We start from the raw sequence: 13,371 nt of genomic DNA, 5'->3' as shown, positions 1-13,371 counted from the left end.
AATCCTTTAGATCTATCACAGGAGTGCACTTTTTCTTTTTTTACCACAAAAGTATTGCTTTCAAATCCCTTTGTGAAAGTGGATCCTCTCCTTGACCTCTTTGAGGTTGAAAATAGGCTCCCCATTGTTGTCTACCATCTCAGTAGAAATGGATTCCTTATCAGAATTCTCTTTTTCAAAATGGCAAGTATGTTTCACCTGTTTTCTCTTGGGTATCCATAACAGGAATTTTAGCTAATCTTTTTTTACTCCTCTGTGTCAAAAAACAGTGCTAGGATGGATTCAACAACTTGTCAATGCCAATATCAACTATATATGCTAATCAGTGGCATCAGTCATATCCAACAGTGCAGCACTCTAAGCCTAAGCCAGTCCTTGGTAACTAGCATTGTTTCTTCTGAATTCAAATGAATTAGCCTGGGAGGAACTGACTGAATAGGAACCCGATTACATCTGTTTTTGAAATCTATAATCGTTTATAATGACCTCCAGAAATTGTTTGCCAATTGTGAAGAAAAAGGTAATAGGCACCATACTTTTGGAATAAATTTGGTATGAGGTGCACTCCATTTTCTTCCCTACCAATTTTGTAGCACTTTCCCTGGCAACTCTCTCAATAGAAGATTGGACACTGTGATTTCTGATGGAAAGATTCCTCTATTAGGGTGGCTTCTTCACCTTCGGTCTTGGTCAAAAATACAATGGATGAACCCCCCCTTCTCAAGGAAAAAGGATTCCATATCGCGAATACAAATTGGTCCTAGAATAATCGACTTTGCACTTATGGACCAGTCTCTGATGCGGTTAGTTCTCCTTCAATAAAATACATTTAAACAACAGATCTTTTCACCCTTGAAAAGCAGTATTTATGTTTCCAAGGAAAATTGATCAAACTTTCTGTTGAAATTGAGAGATTAAGTGAACAGAGGAATAATTACTTCTGGCTTGCTTAGTCAAATCAAACTTTTTTGTAAGAGGAACTCTGGCATCAAACATATTGTTTTGAGAAGCTGACCAAGCCATATCTAACTTTTTGGGACCTCTTCTATATTTGGATTTAGTGCTGGATTTACATTTGCCCTTATCCATATTGGTCCACCGGGTTAGATAGCGTGTTTATAACATGCAATGCCAGATCAAAAGGAGTCAATTAGTCAGAAATTAGATGCTATAGCAAAAAGGTTGAAAATAGGATCCCCATTTTTGCCTACTACCTCATTAGAAATAAACCCTTATCAGATTTCTCTTTTTTAAAACAACTATTTTGAACCTTTTTGTTGAATAGCACATACCAGGATGCCAGGATACTGGGATGGGGCAGCCCTGGTGTGTCCATGACTAATTAAGATTGATCCTGCCTTGGTTCTAATTATAGATGCCCTAGCCTTGTAATACAGATGTTTCAGTACCCGACTAAATTTAGATGGCAAGGCAAATTTATCTCGAAGACTGCAAAAAGGACATTCTGCTAGATTTGAACGAATGCCTTTTCCGTGTTTAGCATTATTTTTATTTATTTTTTGGGGGAGTTTTCAATAGCGCAAACTAGACCCAATGGCATCAGAGCGCTTTACAAGAGCACCAGTTGTGTTACAGACGTTATTGCTGTTTCAATTTTATTTATAGAAAAATCGATGGCCTGGATCAAGTAGTGTGTGTTTGTTGACAGGGTTCTGCCTTGCAAAAAAAACTGTTTTGATCCAGGTGGATAATTGAGGGAACTACTTGTCCAAGGCGGTTCGATAAAATCTTCGTAAAGATTTGATCATCAGAGTTAAGTAGGCTTATGAGATTTCCCTTTTGTAACAAAACTAACCACTACGGCTTCAGTGAAAGTGTCAGGAACAGTACCCCCTTGAAGAATCCAGAATAAAGAGTGACACTAGAAATATCTAAAGTTGGGGGAGGAGCCAAGATGGCGACCGGAGCAGACGCTTGAGCGCTCGGCTCCGTCGGCCCGTGGCCTCGGACTACTATCCTGATGCCCATCCTCGCCGAATTTCGAGGTGCAACGTATGCGAAGGCGCGCTGACCGCGCTGCCGCTTTCCTGGAGTCTCAGCCCGCCCGGATGCCCGAGTTGTGGGTGCTTTTGTCCTCTGCACTAAACCCCTGCGCCATTATGGCCTTTGCCGGCCCCCTGGAAGCTCCGCAATTACCGGACCAGCTAGCGCTAACCTGAGCCCCGCGGTCCCGATTTCACCTCGCACCACGGATCGTTGCCGGATGAGCCCGGGGAGAGACGGCCGGACACCTTCTGCACCCTGTGCCTGACGGGCTGGAGCTGTGGGGTGGGCCCCGGTGCGGCGGGTCTCCTGCCCCGCTCTGAGGACCGCGCTGTGGGAGGCTGCTGACCCCCTTCACCTATTGCCTAGCCGGCGGCAAAGAGAACCTGCGAGAAGAGAAGCGACGGTCGGCCTTCCCTGCTGCGGCGTAGACCTGAGGGGAATCGACTCCTTGCCACGACCCCCCCCCTGGCCTTTGCAACGTATAGCGGCAAAACATGGCGTTGAGTGCCTGCTCGCGGCTGGGGGGTGATACTCCGGTCTCGCCCGCTGCCCACTTTGCCCTACCTCCTCCGGACACCAGCTCCACAGTGCCGTCCCGGATTGCTGCCGATGTGGGGGCCCGGCTTCCGCTGACATGCGGCTCCGTTCTGGCTGTCCTGCGGGACTTTCAACTACAAATGTGCGCTGGCCTGCGGGCGCTGAGTGAGCGGTTTGACCCCATACTGTCGGCTGCGGGTCGTGAGCGCTTTGTTTGTCATCCACAGGGCGTGGGTCTCCCGGTGCTTTTGTCCTCTTGCGGGGACACAACGGCGGTGTATGATTGTGCTGCACTGGTGCCTTCATCCGGCGTTCCCGGCACCCGGGATCCACCGCTCTCCACCTCAACTGCGGATACTTTGTCCCCCTGGTCATGGCTGCCTGCTTCATTGTTGCCTGCCTCACCGCGTCCGCAAGAGTATCCTGCTGAGCGACACCTAACGGCTTCGAGGACCCGTCCGCGGTGGCCTACTGCTTCCTTTTTGTGGAACTCCTGTTCTTTACTTGCCAGGTTTGGATTTTATGTGGTGCAGAGAGGGACCTCAATAGATGGTCGGCGGCCATTTCGTGATCCTACTTCACCATCTTCTCACAAGCGGCCATCTTGTCCCTGTCTGCTCGGGACACGGGGCCTTCATGTAGGGGCTGGTTTAATCCCAAGCCCGCGATCGGGCCAGGGCTAGATTGACTTCTATCGCCAGGGTTCATGGACGGGCTGGCCTGGGACTGGAACTGTATGTATGTTTTGTGCGCACTCGTCGTGACTTGTCTTCCTTCGCTTAAATTGTGGTGACATGGTATCTTCGCATGCAGTTTTTTGGCGTAGTGGGCTCTCAGTTTGTGGAGGCCATAACTGGCTGATGGTTTGGGGCGCTCTGGTGTCCCGTGGGCTCCTCCCCACCTTCTTTTCTGTTTTCTTAGTCTCTTTATTCTATTCCTACTTTCTCTCTTGTCTATATTTCGGGTTCATTGGGCGACAGGCACTATGCCGGGGGGGGGGTAGGCCGTAGCCTCCGCATTGGTGTAGGGTGGGGGGGTAATACTCTGTTCTTAATTAGTTCTATGGGCCTTTTTCTTTTATGTCTCTGTGCTCTACTTGCCTCGATTCGGGGTCCGGGTGTGGGGTGGATCGAGTGGGGGCGGCTCTGGAGGGGTGCGTACTTGCTCATGTGACTATCCTGATATATCTCTGCACCGCCTCACTGCTTGAGATTTTACTTCCATTGTTGTTTTTACTGATGTTGCTGCTCTCCCGTGTGGTGAAGCTATCTTGCGGACTCGAATCTCCTTTGTTCTTATCCTTCACTGACCTTTTTTTTCCCTGATAAAATTATCTTAAAAACTTAAAATTAACCTTCACTTCTCCTTCCCCGGGTGTCAAAGATATCTCCAGTATGTAACTCATAACTCGTTGCTAATCTTGACCGTTGACGCACGGGGGATGTAATGTGGGTATCAGTGCTTTACTGTATCGTGGCCGGCCGGACGGTTGTAGGCCCGTATTTGTTCTTTTAAGATGCACGAATAAAGGTTTTTAAAAAAAAAAAAAAAAAAAAAAAAAAAGAAATATCTAAAGTTGGGGTAAAAGAGTTTATATATCTTTATAGGTATTCCATCTAACCCACATGCCTTTGCAGTAGGAGAGGTATTTACCACCCAGATATCTTCTGCAAAGGTAGTTGGAGAGGTCAGAGTCTCACTCTGTTCTGAAGTCAAAGTAGAAATATTGAGCCCTCCTAGCCTCCTTTCCGCTGCCTCTAGAGTGGTATTAGTATGTGAGTCCGAATATAGCTCCTTTGTATTGATTTAAAAAAATCTTCGCAATTTCTTGCGGTTCAGAAGTGATTCTTGCAGACTCTGGATCCAATATTTTTTTAACGCAATTAGCACTGGCCCTACGTTTTACTGACCAGGCGAGATATTTTCCTACGTGATCACTCTCCTCATAACTTTATAAAACCGAATTGTGATTCAAAATCTCTTTTGATGTAAGGTAACTCTGCAGATTATAATTGACTTTAATTAGTTTCGTTTTTGACTCTCCTGTAGGGCAAGCTCAATAGCTTGCTGTTACCTGACCAAATTCTTTTTGCAACTGCAGTCTTTTTTCTTTTTCCATCTACTCCCCGCCTCTCGTTGAGTAGGGATTCGGACATTGACAGTGATTACTACATGATCAGAAAATGGGTTTTCTATTATTTCTGACTTGGTCTTTAAAAGTGAATAAGAAATAAGAAAGAAGTCGATACAAGAAGAAGAGTGAAAGCGCCCAGAATGACATGTATATTTCCTATCCCTTAGATGTTTGCATCTCCAACGACCGTGCATAACATTTTGCAAAAGCTTTTTCAACTTGGGCTTTGTCTATGGCTTGTATGCCCGTGAGGAGTCTAAAGTTGGGTCGATCAAGATATTAAAGTCGTCACCTACCAGTAGCAAACCAGATTGAGCTTTTGCAAAATCATAGAGAGATTGCAAAGTTTCAGGCGAGTCCGCAATGGGACCATAATAGCTCACCATATTAATTAACTGCTCCGGTATCGTCATCTGTACCCATAACCATCTAGCTCTATGGTCTCTATGAACCATTATTATTTCACATTGAAGATATATATATTTTTTTAATTTGTTTATTGGCATTTTTACAAGTTACAATAATCACATACTTCAATGTGTCAATTGGGTTATATAAGTTAGGCATTCGTGAATATCCCACATTTCAATTAGAACCAAACAACAACAAAAATAGTCAGAACCAGTCAGCATGTCAGAATTGATACAATCTAGGCAAGCTATACAGCACTATACAGGTTACGGTATACACATACACTGCTATAGGGAGAACCACCAATATAATGAACAATAGCACTGGATGTTCCATCACATTATTAATGATATACCTTTCGAGACAACTCCTGCACCACATGTGTCAAGGTCTTCTTCGAGCTTCCACCACACATTTCACGGGGCCCATACTGCTCCAGTGGAGTCTTACCACATTTCGCTGCGTGTTCTAATAAACAATGCCAATGTGTTTTCAAGCTACACTATACCATAACGGGGAGCTGGCGTGCTGGATGTATATGAGTGTTACACCTCCCCCCTCGTGGAGTATTGCTGTTTGATGGTAATGTGAGCAGCCAGTTTCAGACTGGTTCCCATATGTCTTTTGGTCCGGACTGTGTTGGCATCAGTTCCCAATACGTTGATAACTGGTTTTGACAAAAACTGATATCCTGTATCCATGCCTTGCTTGAGGGTGCAAGTTTATCGCCCCAATGCAATACATACGCCTAGCTACTAGTAATAGAAGTGCATGCAGTTTTCAGGTCTCAGCTGGAGTACCCTGGACATATCCTAAAATGCCTGTTGTGGGTGTAGGCATTATGTGAGTTTCTAATATAGCATCTATCTTACTAAAGATGTCTGTCCAATAGATAAATATATGGGGGCAGTACCATGCCATATGAAGAAATGAAGCTGAATCTGCTCCGCATTTCCAACATTTGTCATCAGGCCTGAGCCCCATTTTACGTAGTTGGGTTGGCGTCCTGTAATATCTATGTAAAAATTTAAAACGGATTAGGCGCAGTTTATAGTTAGTGGATAGTAGTTGCAATTGCCCACAACAGAACTTCTACTGCTCCTCTGTAATTTGTGGCGGCATTTCGGAATTCCAGTCCATCATCGCTTTCGGCTTTATAATTGGTGCAGTCATCTGCATTGTGTTGTACAGTCTAGTAATCAGCTTTCTTGATGATGAATTTGTTATTATGTGTTCCAATGCGTGTAGTGTAGGTGGCGGACTAGGAAATGTACTGTGTAATTGCCTGCATGCTGCTCTAATTCGGTGATATGTGAACATTACGGTGAACCGCCCAATCTGACCCTCTGGGGGATTTGGTGGGGCCCTAAATCTGTCCTCTGGGTATAAATCTGCAAATGTATTAATATCCATCTGTCTTAGTATCTCAATCAACCCTTTATCTGCTAATATTGGCAGCTGAGGATTCTGAGCCAAGAGCACAGATGGAGCAAATAGGAGCGAAAGTTTCACCCGTTGGGCTAACCTCTTCCACGCCCAATGTAGTGTTTCATTGGTGTTTATTTCCTCTATGGGGCGTTTGTAGGGCAAGTATAAGGCCACCAAAAGGGGCGTGGCGCCGCGCTGTCCAACTCCACTGCCATATGTGGCTGGAATGGGGTGAGGTGAAGCAAAAAATAAGCAGCCTGAGCGCAGTAGGCATATAGAGCTATATCAGGAGCACCCAATTCCCCCTGTTCTTGTGGCAGCGTCAAGAGTTCCCATGACACCCAAGGCTGTTTCCCGGCCCAGATCAAGGACACCATAGTTGATCTAATTTTTTAGAAAAATGCTTGTGTAAGCGGCATTGAGATGTTAATGAACATGTATAAAATTTTGGGTAATATCATCTTTGCTATGGCAATTCTACCTCCAAGTAAAAGCGGGAGTTTGGACCATATTCCTATCTTCACTTCTAACCATTTCACAGCCCTCCTGTAATTCATATGCCAAACGTCCTGTAGCTTAACCAAATCCCTAGGTACCGTACTGGCCCTTCTGCCCACTTCATTGGGAACTCAATATTGAATTGTGCTGTGGCCTCTGTGTGAGGGAATAGGAACTATTTCGCCGAATTTATATGAACCCCGGACAGCCCTCCAAATAATAGAATCTCCCGCAATACTGGATGTAGGTTGTCTCGTGGGTTATTAATGCAGAGGGTTAGGTAGTCTGCATAGAGTGATATTATTAGGCACCTTGAAGAGAAACCTATGCCCCTAGCCACATGGTCTTGTCTAATCCTTACAGCAAGTGGTTCCATTGCAACAGTAAAGAGTAGGGGTGACAGAGGGCAGCCCTGTCTAGTTCCTCTCGTAATCCTGAACGGGGGGGAAATTTGTCCATTCAGTCTCAATCTTGCTGTTGGTTCAGAGTAAAGGACTTGTATGTATTTAATGAATTTTTGGCTAAGTCCCAATCTGGTTAATACGGTGAATAAATAAGACCATTGAAGTCAATAAAAGGCCTTGGTTGCATCAAACGCCGCCAAGGCTTCAGTTTGTGGATTCAAATAGTGCAGGACCGCAAAGAATGTTCTCAAGTTGTGTGAGGTTGATTTTCGGGGAATAAATCCCAACTGGTCTAGGCGTGCAATAATAAGAAGCAGAGGCTGTGATCTGTTGGCTAAAAGTCTTGCATATATTTTTGCATCCAAATTTATACGCGATAGGGGTCTGTAGGAATCTCTGTCATTGGGAGGCTTGTTTGGCTTTTGTAAAGACAGTATAGTTGCCTCTCATAGTTGGGGGTAGCGATCCAGTTTCTAACGCCTCACTGTATACCTCCAGAAGACGTGGAGCCAATATGTCCGTGTAGCATTTATAAAAAGCGGCTGTCAGGCCATCAGAACCTGGAGCCTTGTCTGCTGGTAATCCGTTTATGACCTGCACTATGTCAGCTACTGTAAAGGGTACATCTAAATATTCTCTGTGGGCTCTACCCAGCCACAGTAGCTACAGTGAATCGAGGTAAGAAAGAAGGCCCATTTCTGTCTCTTGTAAATGGGAAGAGGTATATAACTTGGAGTAGAACTTAGGGAATGCATCTGTGATATTTTGCGAGCCTCTGATCAGTTTGTGTCCCTCATCTAGGATTTCAGTGATATATGTGTTATGTCGCTGCTCCCAGAGTGTATTTGCTAATGTTTTGCCTGACCTGTCTCCCTCAACATATCTTCTGGCCTAGAGGTACTTGCCCAAGAATTTTACTTCCCTCTGAGCTTCTTCTTCATATTCCGAGATTTTTCCTCTTAGGTGTGGTAGTAGAGTCTCGCTCTCAGAGGCGTAAAACTGACGCTCCAGGTCTGCTATATTATTTTCAAGCTTTCCCAAGAAGTTCCTTATTGATTTTAAAACACCTGCCTGTCTGGCTATGCAATTCCCTATGATCACTACTTTGAACGCCTCCCATAATGTAGCGTGAGATGAAACTGTGCCCTGATTTATTTCAAAGTAGTTTACAATATCTTCCCTTATCTCTTCGCGAAAAACTGTATCTAATAAAGCATTAGGGGGCAATTTCCATGTAAACATTGGCTTTCTGCCACCTGTGGCCATATCTTTCGAACCTAACCAGTAATCCAACCTGGACCACGCTCTAGGATCAATCAATCAATCAATCAAAGCATTTGTATAGCGCACTACTCACCCGGAGGGTCTCAAGGCGCTAGGGGAGGGGGTCCGCTACTGCTCAAACAGCCAGGTCTGGAGCTGCTTCCTGAAGGCGAGGTGGTCCTGGGTAAGGAGGAGGTGGGTCGGGAGGGAGTTCCAGGTCTTGGCGGCGAGGTAGGAGAAGGACCTTCCTCCTGAGGTGGCTCTTCGGATGCGGGGGCGTGGCTGGTCGATCGAAGCTGGCGTTTGGGAGCATAGAAGTTGAGGCGGCTGTTGAGGTATCCTGGGCCTTGGTTGTGTAGGGCTTTGTGTGCGTGGGTGAGGAGACGGAAGGTGATTCTCTTGTTGACCGGGAGCCAGTGCAGGTCTCTCAGGTGTCCGGAGATTAGGTTGCGGCGGAGGATGTCCAGGATGAGACGTGCAGAGGCGTTCTGGATCCGCTGGAGTCTCTTCTGGAGTTTGGCGGTGGTTCCGGCGTAGAGGGAGTTGCCGTAGTCCAGACGGCTGGTGACGAGGGCCTGGGCGACCGTTTTCCTGGTCTCGGTGGGGATCCACCGGAAGATCTTACGTAGCATGCGCAGGATGTTGAAGCACGCCGAGGAGACGGCGTTGACTTGTCTGGTCATGGAGAGGGAGGCGTCCAGGATGAAGCCCAGGTTGCGAGCATGGTCTGTTGGTTTGGGTGCGTTGCCTAGGGCGGGGGGCCACCAGGAGTCGTCCCAGGCAGAGGGTAAGGAACCCAGAATGAGGACCTCCGTCTTGTCCGAGTTCAGTTTCAGGCGGCTGTTCTTCATCCATTCGGCTACCTCTTTCATCCCTTCGTGTAGGTTGGCTCTGGCGGTGTCGGGGTCGTTGGTGAGGGAGAGGATCAGCTGGGTGTCGTCGGCGTAGGAGATGATGTTGAGGTTGTGCTGGCGTGCGATGGCTGTGAGGGGGCTCATGTAGACGTTGAAGAGGGTTGGGCTAAGCGAGGAGCCTTGAGGAACGCCGCAGATGACTTCGGTGGCTTCTGATCTGAACGGTGGGAGGCGGACTCTCTGTGTCCTTCCGGTGAGGAAGGAGATGATCCACTCCAGTGCCTTCTCCTGGATTCCGACGTTGTTGAGGCGCTGCACTAGGGTACGGTGGCAGACCGTGTCGAAGGCTGCGGAGAGGTCTAGGAGGATGAGGGCCGCTGTTTCTCCGTTGTCGAGCAGGGTTCGGATGTCATCGGTGGCTGCGATCAGGGCGGTCTCGGTGCTGTGGTTGGCTCGGAAGCCAGACTGCGAGAGGTCGAGGGATCCATTTGTCTCGAGGAAGGTAGACAGCTGCTTGTTGACGGTCTTCTCGATGACTTTTGCTGGAAACGCGAGCAGCGAGATGGGGCGGTAGTTCTTGAGGTCGGTGGGGTCGGCTGATGGCTTCTTTAGTAGAGCGCTGAGTTCGGCGTGCTTCCAGCTCTCCGGGAAGGTAGCGGTGTCGAAGGAGGTGTTGATGATGTCTCGCAGGTGGGGTGCGATGACAGCGTCGGCCTTGTTGAAGACATGGTGGGGGCAGGGGTCGGTCGGAGACCCGGAGTGGATGGTGTTCATCGTGCGGACGGTGTCTTCGGAGCTGATCGGGGTCCAGGCGCGGAGGGTGGTGGTGGGGGGCGGTGGTTCGGACGTGGCGTGCGACTGTAGAGTGCTGATCCTGCTGTGTATGTCCGCGATCTTGTTGTGGAAGTAGGAGGCGAGGGAGTTACAGAGGTCTTGCGAAGGGGTGATGTCGTTGTTTCCGGCGTTGGGGTTGGAGAGCTCTTTAACGATGTTGAAGAGTTCCTTGCTGTTGTGTGCGTTGTTGTCCAGTCGTTCCTTGAATGCTGTCTTCTTGGTGGCGTGGATCAGTTGGTGGTGTTTTCGGGTGGCGAGCTTCAGGGCCGTCATGTTGTCAGGTGTTGGGTCTCTGCGTCAGTCTCTCTCGAGGGCTCGGCAGTTCTTCTTGGAGCTCTTGAGTTCGTCGGTGAACCATGGGGCTTTCTTGCTGCCGGGTCTGCTAGGCGGGGTCCTCAGAGGGGCGAGGTCGTCTGCGCAGTCGCTGATCCACTTCGTGAGGTTGGTGGCCGCTTGGCTGGGGTTCGTTGCGCTGGTGGGTGGGTTCTTGCTCAGGGAGGTTGCGAGCTGGTCGGCTGTGATCTTGTTCCAGCTGCGGCGTGCAACCTGTTGCTGGTGGTGGTGGATCGTGGTCCTTCTGAAGCTGAAGTGGACACAGCTGTGGTCCGTCCAGTGGAGTCCGGTGGCGTGGCTGAAGGAGATGTCCTTGCTGGATGAGAAGATGGCGTCGAGTGTGTGTCCCGCGTAGTGGGTGGGGGTGGTCACCAGTTGCTTGGTTTGCGAGATTGTCCAGCAGGGTGGTGGTGTTGCGGTCGTTGTTGTTCTCCAGGTGGAAGTTGAGGTCCCCGAGGAGGAGGTAGTTAGCGGAGGCGAGGGCGTGCGGGCTGATGAACTCGGCGATGTCTTCGCTGAATTGTGTGCGTGGTCCTGGGGGTCTGTAGATGAGGGTGCCTCTGAGTGTGGTCTTGGGGTTGATGTGGATCTGGAAGTGCAGGTGCTCGGTGGGTGTGAGGGTGTCGTCGGTGTTGGTCGTGATACGGATGGTGTTCCTGTGGATGATGGCGATGCCTCCTCCGGTCTGGTTGATGCGGTCCCTTCGGATGATCTTGTAGCCGTCTGGGATGGCGATGGCGATGTCGGGCGCTGAGGAGGCGTTCATCCAGGTTTCCGTGAGGAAGGCGACGTCTGGGGCTGCGGTGTCGAGCAGGTTCCAGAGTTCTTACCTTTGGCGCACCTTCGGCGCTCAATCGGTGCTCCCGCTGCGCGCGGTCGCTCTGGGGGCGTCATAAGTAAGGAGCCGGGGGGGAGGAGCCGCTGGGAGGCGGGAGTGGGGTGTCCAATGGGCCGGAAGGGGAGGCGGGTCAGCAGGGTCAGCGGCGGGAAAGAAGTCACTGGGCGGCGTCGGCGGCGAAAAAGTGCGGGAAGCAGGCAGCAGGAAGCGTCAGGCAGGCAGCACTAGCAGGGCAGAGAGGGCGAGGAGCGACCGGCTGTGTGGGGCACAGGGGTCATGGGTGGTGATGCATGTACCTTCAAGTTTATCGGGGTGTCTGGTTCGCCATATATCAGTTTTCCTTTGGTGATAATACTGTTCAGTGCGGCCCCAGCTTTGGGGTGAAGAGTAGGATCTGCACTTATGTTGCCCCCACTTTGTTTCTGATGTTAACACTGGTTTCTGGCTATAGTCTGGCTGGGTCCCTGCTAATCAAGGCCCCAGTCTCTCTGTTCTCTCTAAACAACTTGGAGTGCATATTAGATGCACTAGTGATTGGATGCTGTGGTACCTTATGAGCCCCTAGTATATGGTACCTTAGGTACCAAGGGCATAGGTACTTCACAGGCCTACCAGGGCCTGAAGCATGTATTATGCCACCCCTGGGAAGCAGACTAAATCTGACACCACAGGCCTGCTACTGCAGCCTGGGTGAGGTAGTGTCAGCACTCCTCACTGAGGTATAGGTTCCTATATCTCACCTTACACACACATATAAACCTATCAGTCACACCTAAGGCAGGCTCTATCAATCCCAAGGGCAGGGTGCTTGGTTTACAATGTGAGGGGGGGTGCCTCTGCATGAGCAGGGCCCCTCTGCAGCTGGCAGAGTCTATTCTCTGTGGCTGTTTGTGGATGCGGTTAAACCATATGCTCTTAAGTGCATTATAAACTAGCGGTAAATGCTAACTTTGGAATGACTGCATCAAAACATGTCGTGTTTGGTGTCAAACAACTTGGAATCATACCCCCACACCAGTAACTGGTGTGGGAGTATGATCCCACCCTTCTAGAGGGGAAGACATGTACCTACTGTGGAAACACGGTAGAAATCTGAAAGAGCTCTGGCATCACAAAATGGATACCACCAGCACAGACACTGGGCTGCCCTCCTGCTGCTGACGGAAACTCGCAGTGGAGGAGGCCCAACAATAGGCATCCTGTCACAGGGAGGTGTAACCACCTTCCAGACAGGATTTAGTGTATTGGGGCTGGGTGGGTGCACTCCTAGAGTGCTTTGAAGTCCTGCACTGAGGGAGCAGTAGGCTCCTCTGTGCATATGCCAACTCAAACCGGTTCAGGGGCTACCTGCCCCAGCTCTGGCGCGAAACTGGACAAAGGTAAGTGGGTGTAACCACCCACTCCCCTGACCCTCCCATAGGAGTGGTCATAGAGCTAATCCCTCCCTTTCCTTTAGTATAAGATAGGGAAACATTGCCATTGCAAATCAGAAATCCCTGGACGACGCTCTACAAGAAGAATCCTGGCCCTTCGATGTTCCACTACCTTTGGAAGACTGAAGAATCTCCCTTGGAGTCAAGGAGTGACTCCCCTGCTTGGCAGGCACCAAAAACTTGAATCAACAGTCGCAAACTTTCCCGCTCTCGCCGGAGTCTGAAGTCCCTGCAGCCCCAGAAGTGGATTTCCTGACTTCTCGACGGCCATTGTGAGTACCCAGCAGAGCTGAGGCGAGTGGACCCCACGAGGGACGAGGAACTGCAATACCTGGGAACCGTGCACTATTGTCGAGTGCAACCCTTCACGACGTTCTACGAACTTGTGCTTTGGACC

The sequence above is a fragment of the Triturus cristatus genome, chromosome 12 (assembly GCF_964204655.1).
Source record: "Triturus cristatus chromosome 12, aTriCri1.1, whole genome shotgun sequence".
Classification (NCBI taxonomy): Eukaryota; Metazoa; Chordata; class Amphibia; order Caudata; family Salamandridae; genus Triturus; species Triturus cristatus.
Note: the sequence above shows the minus strand (reverse complement) of the source record.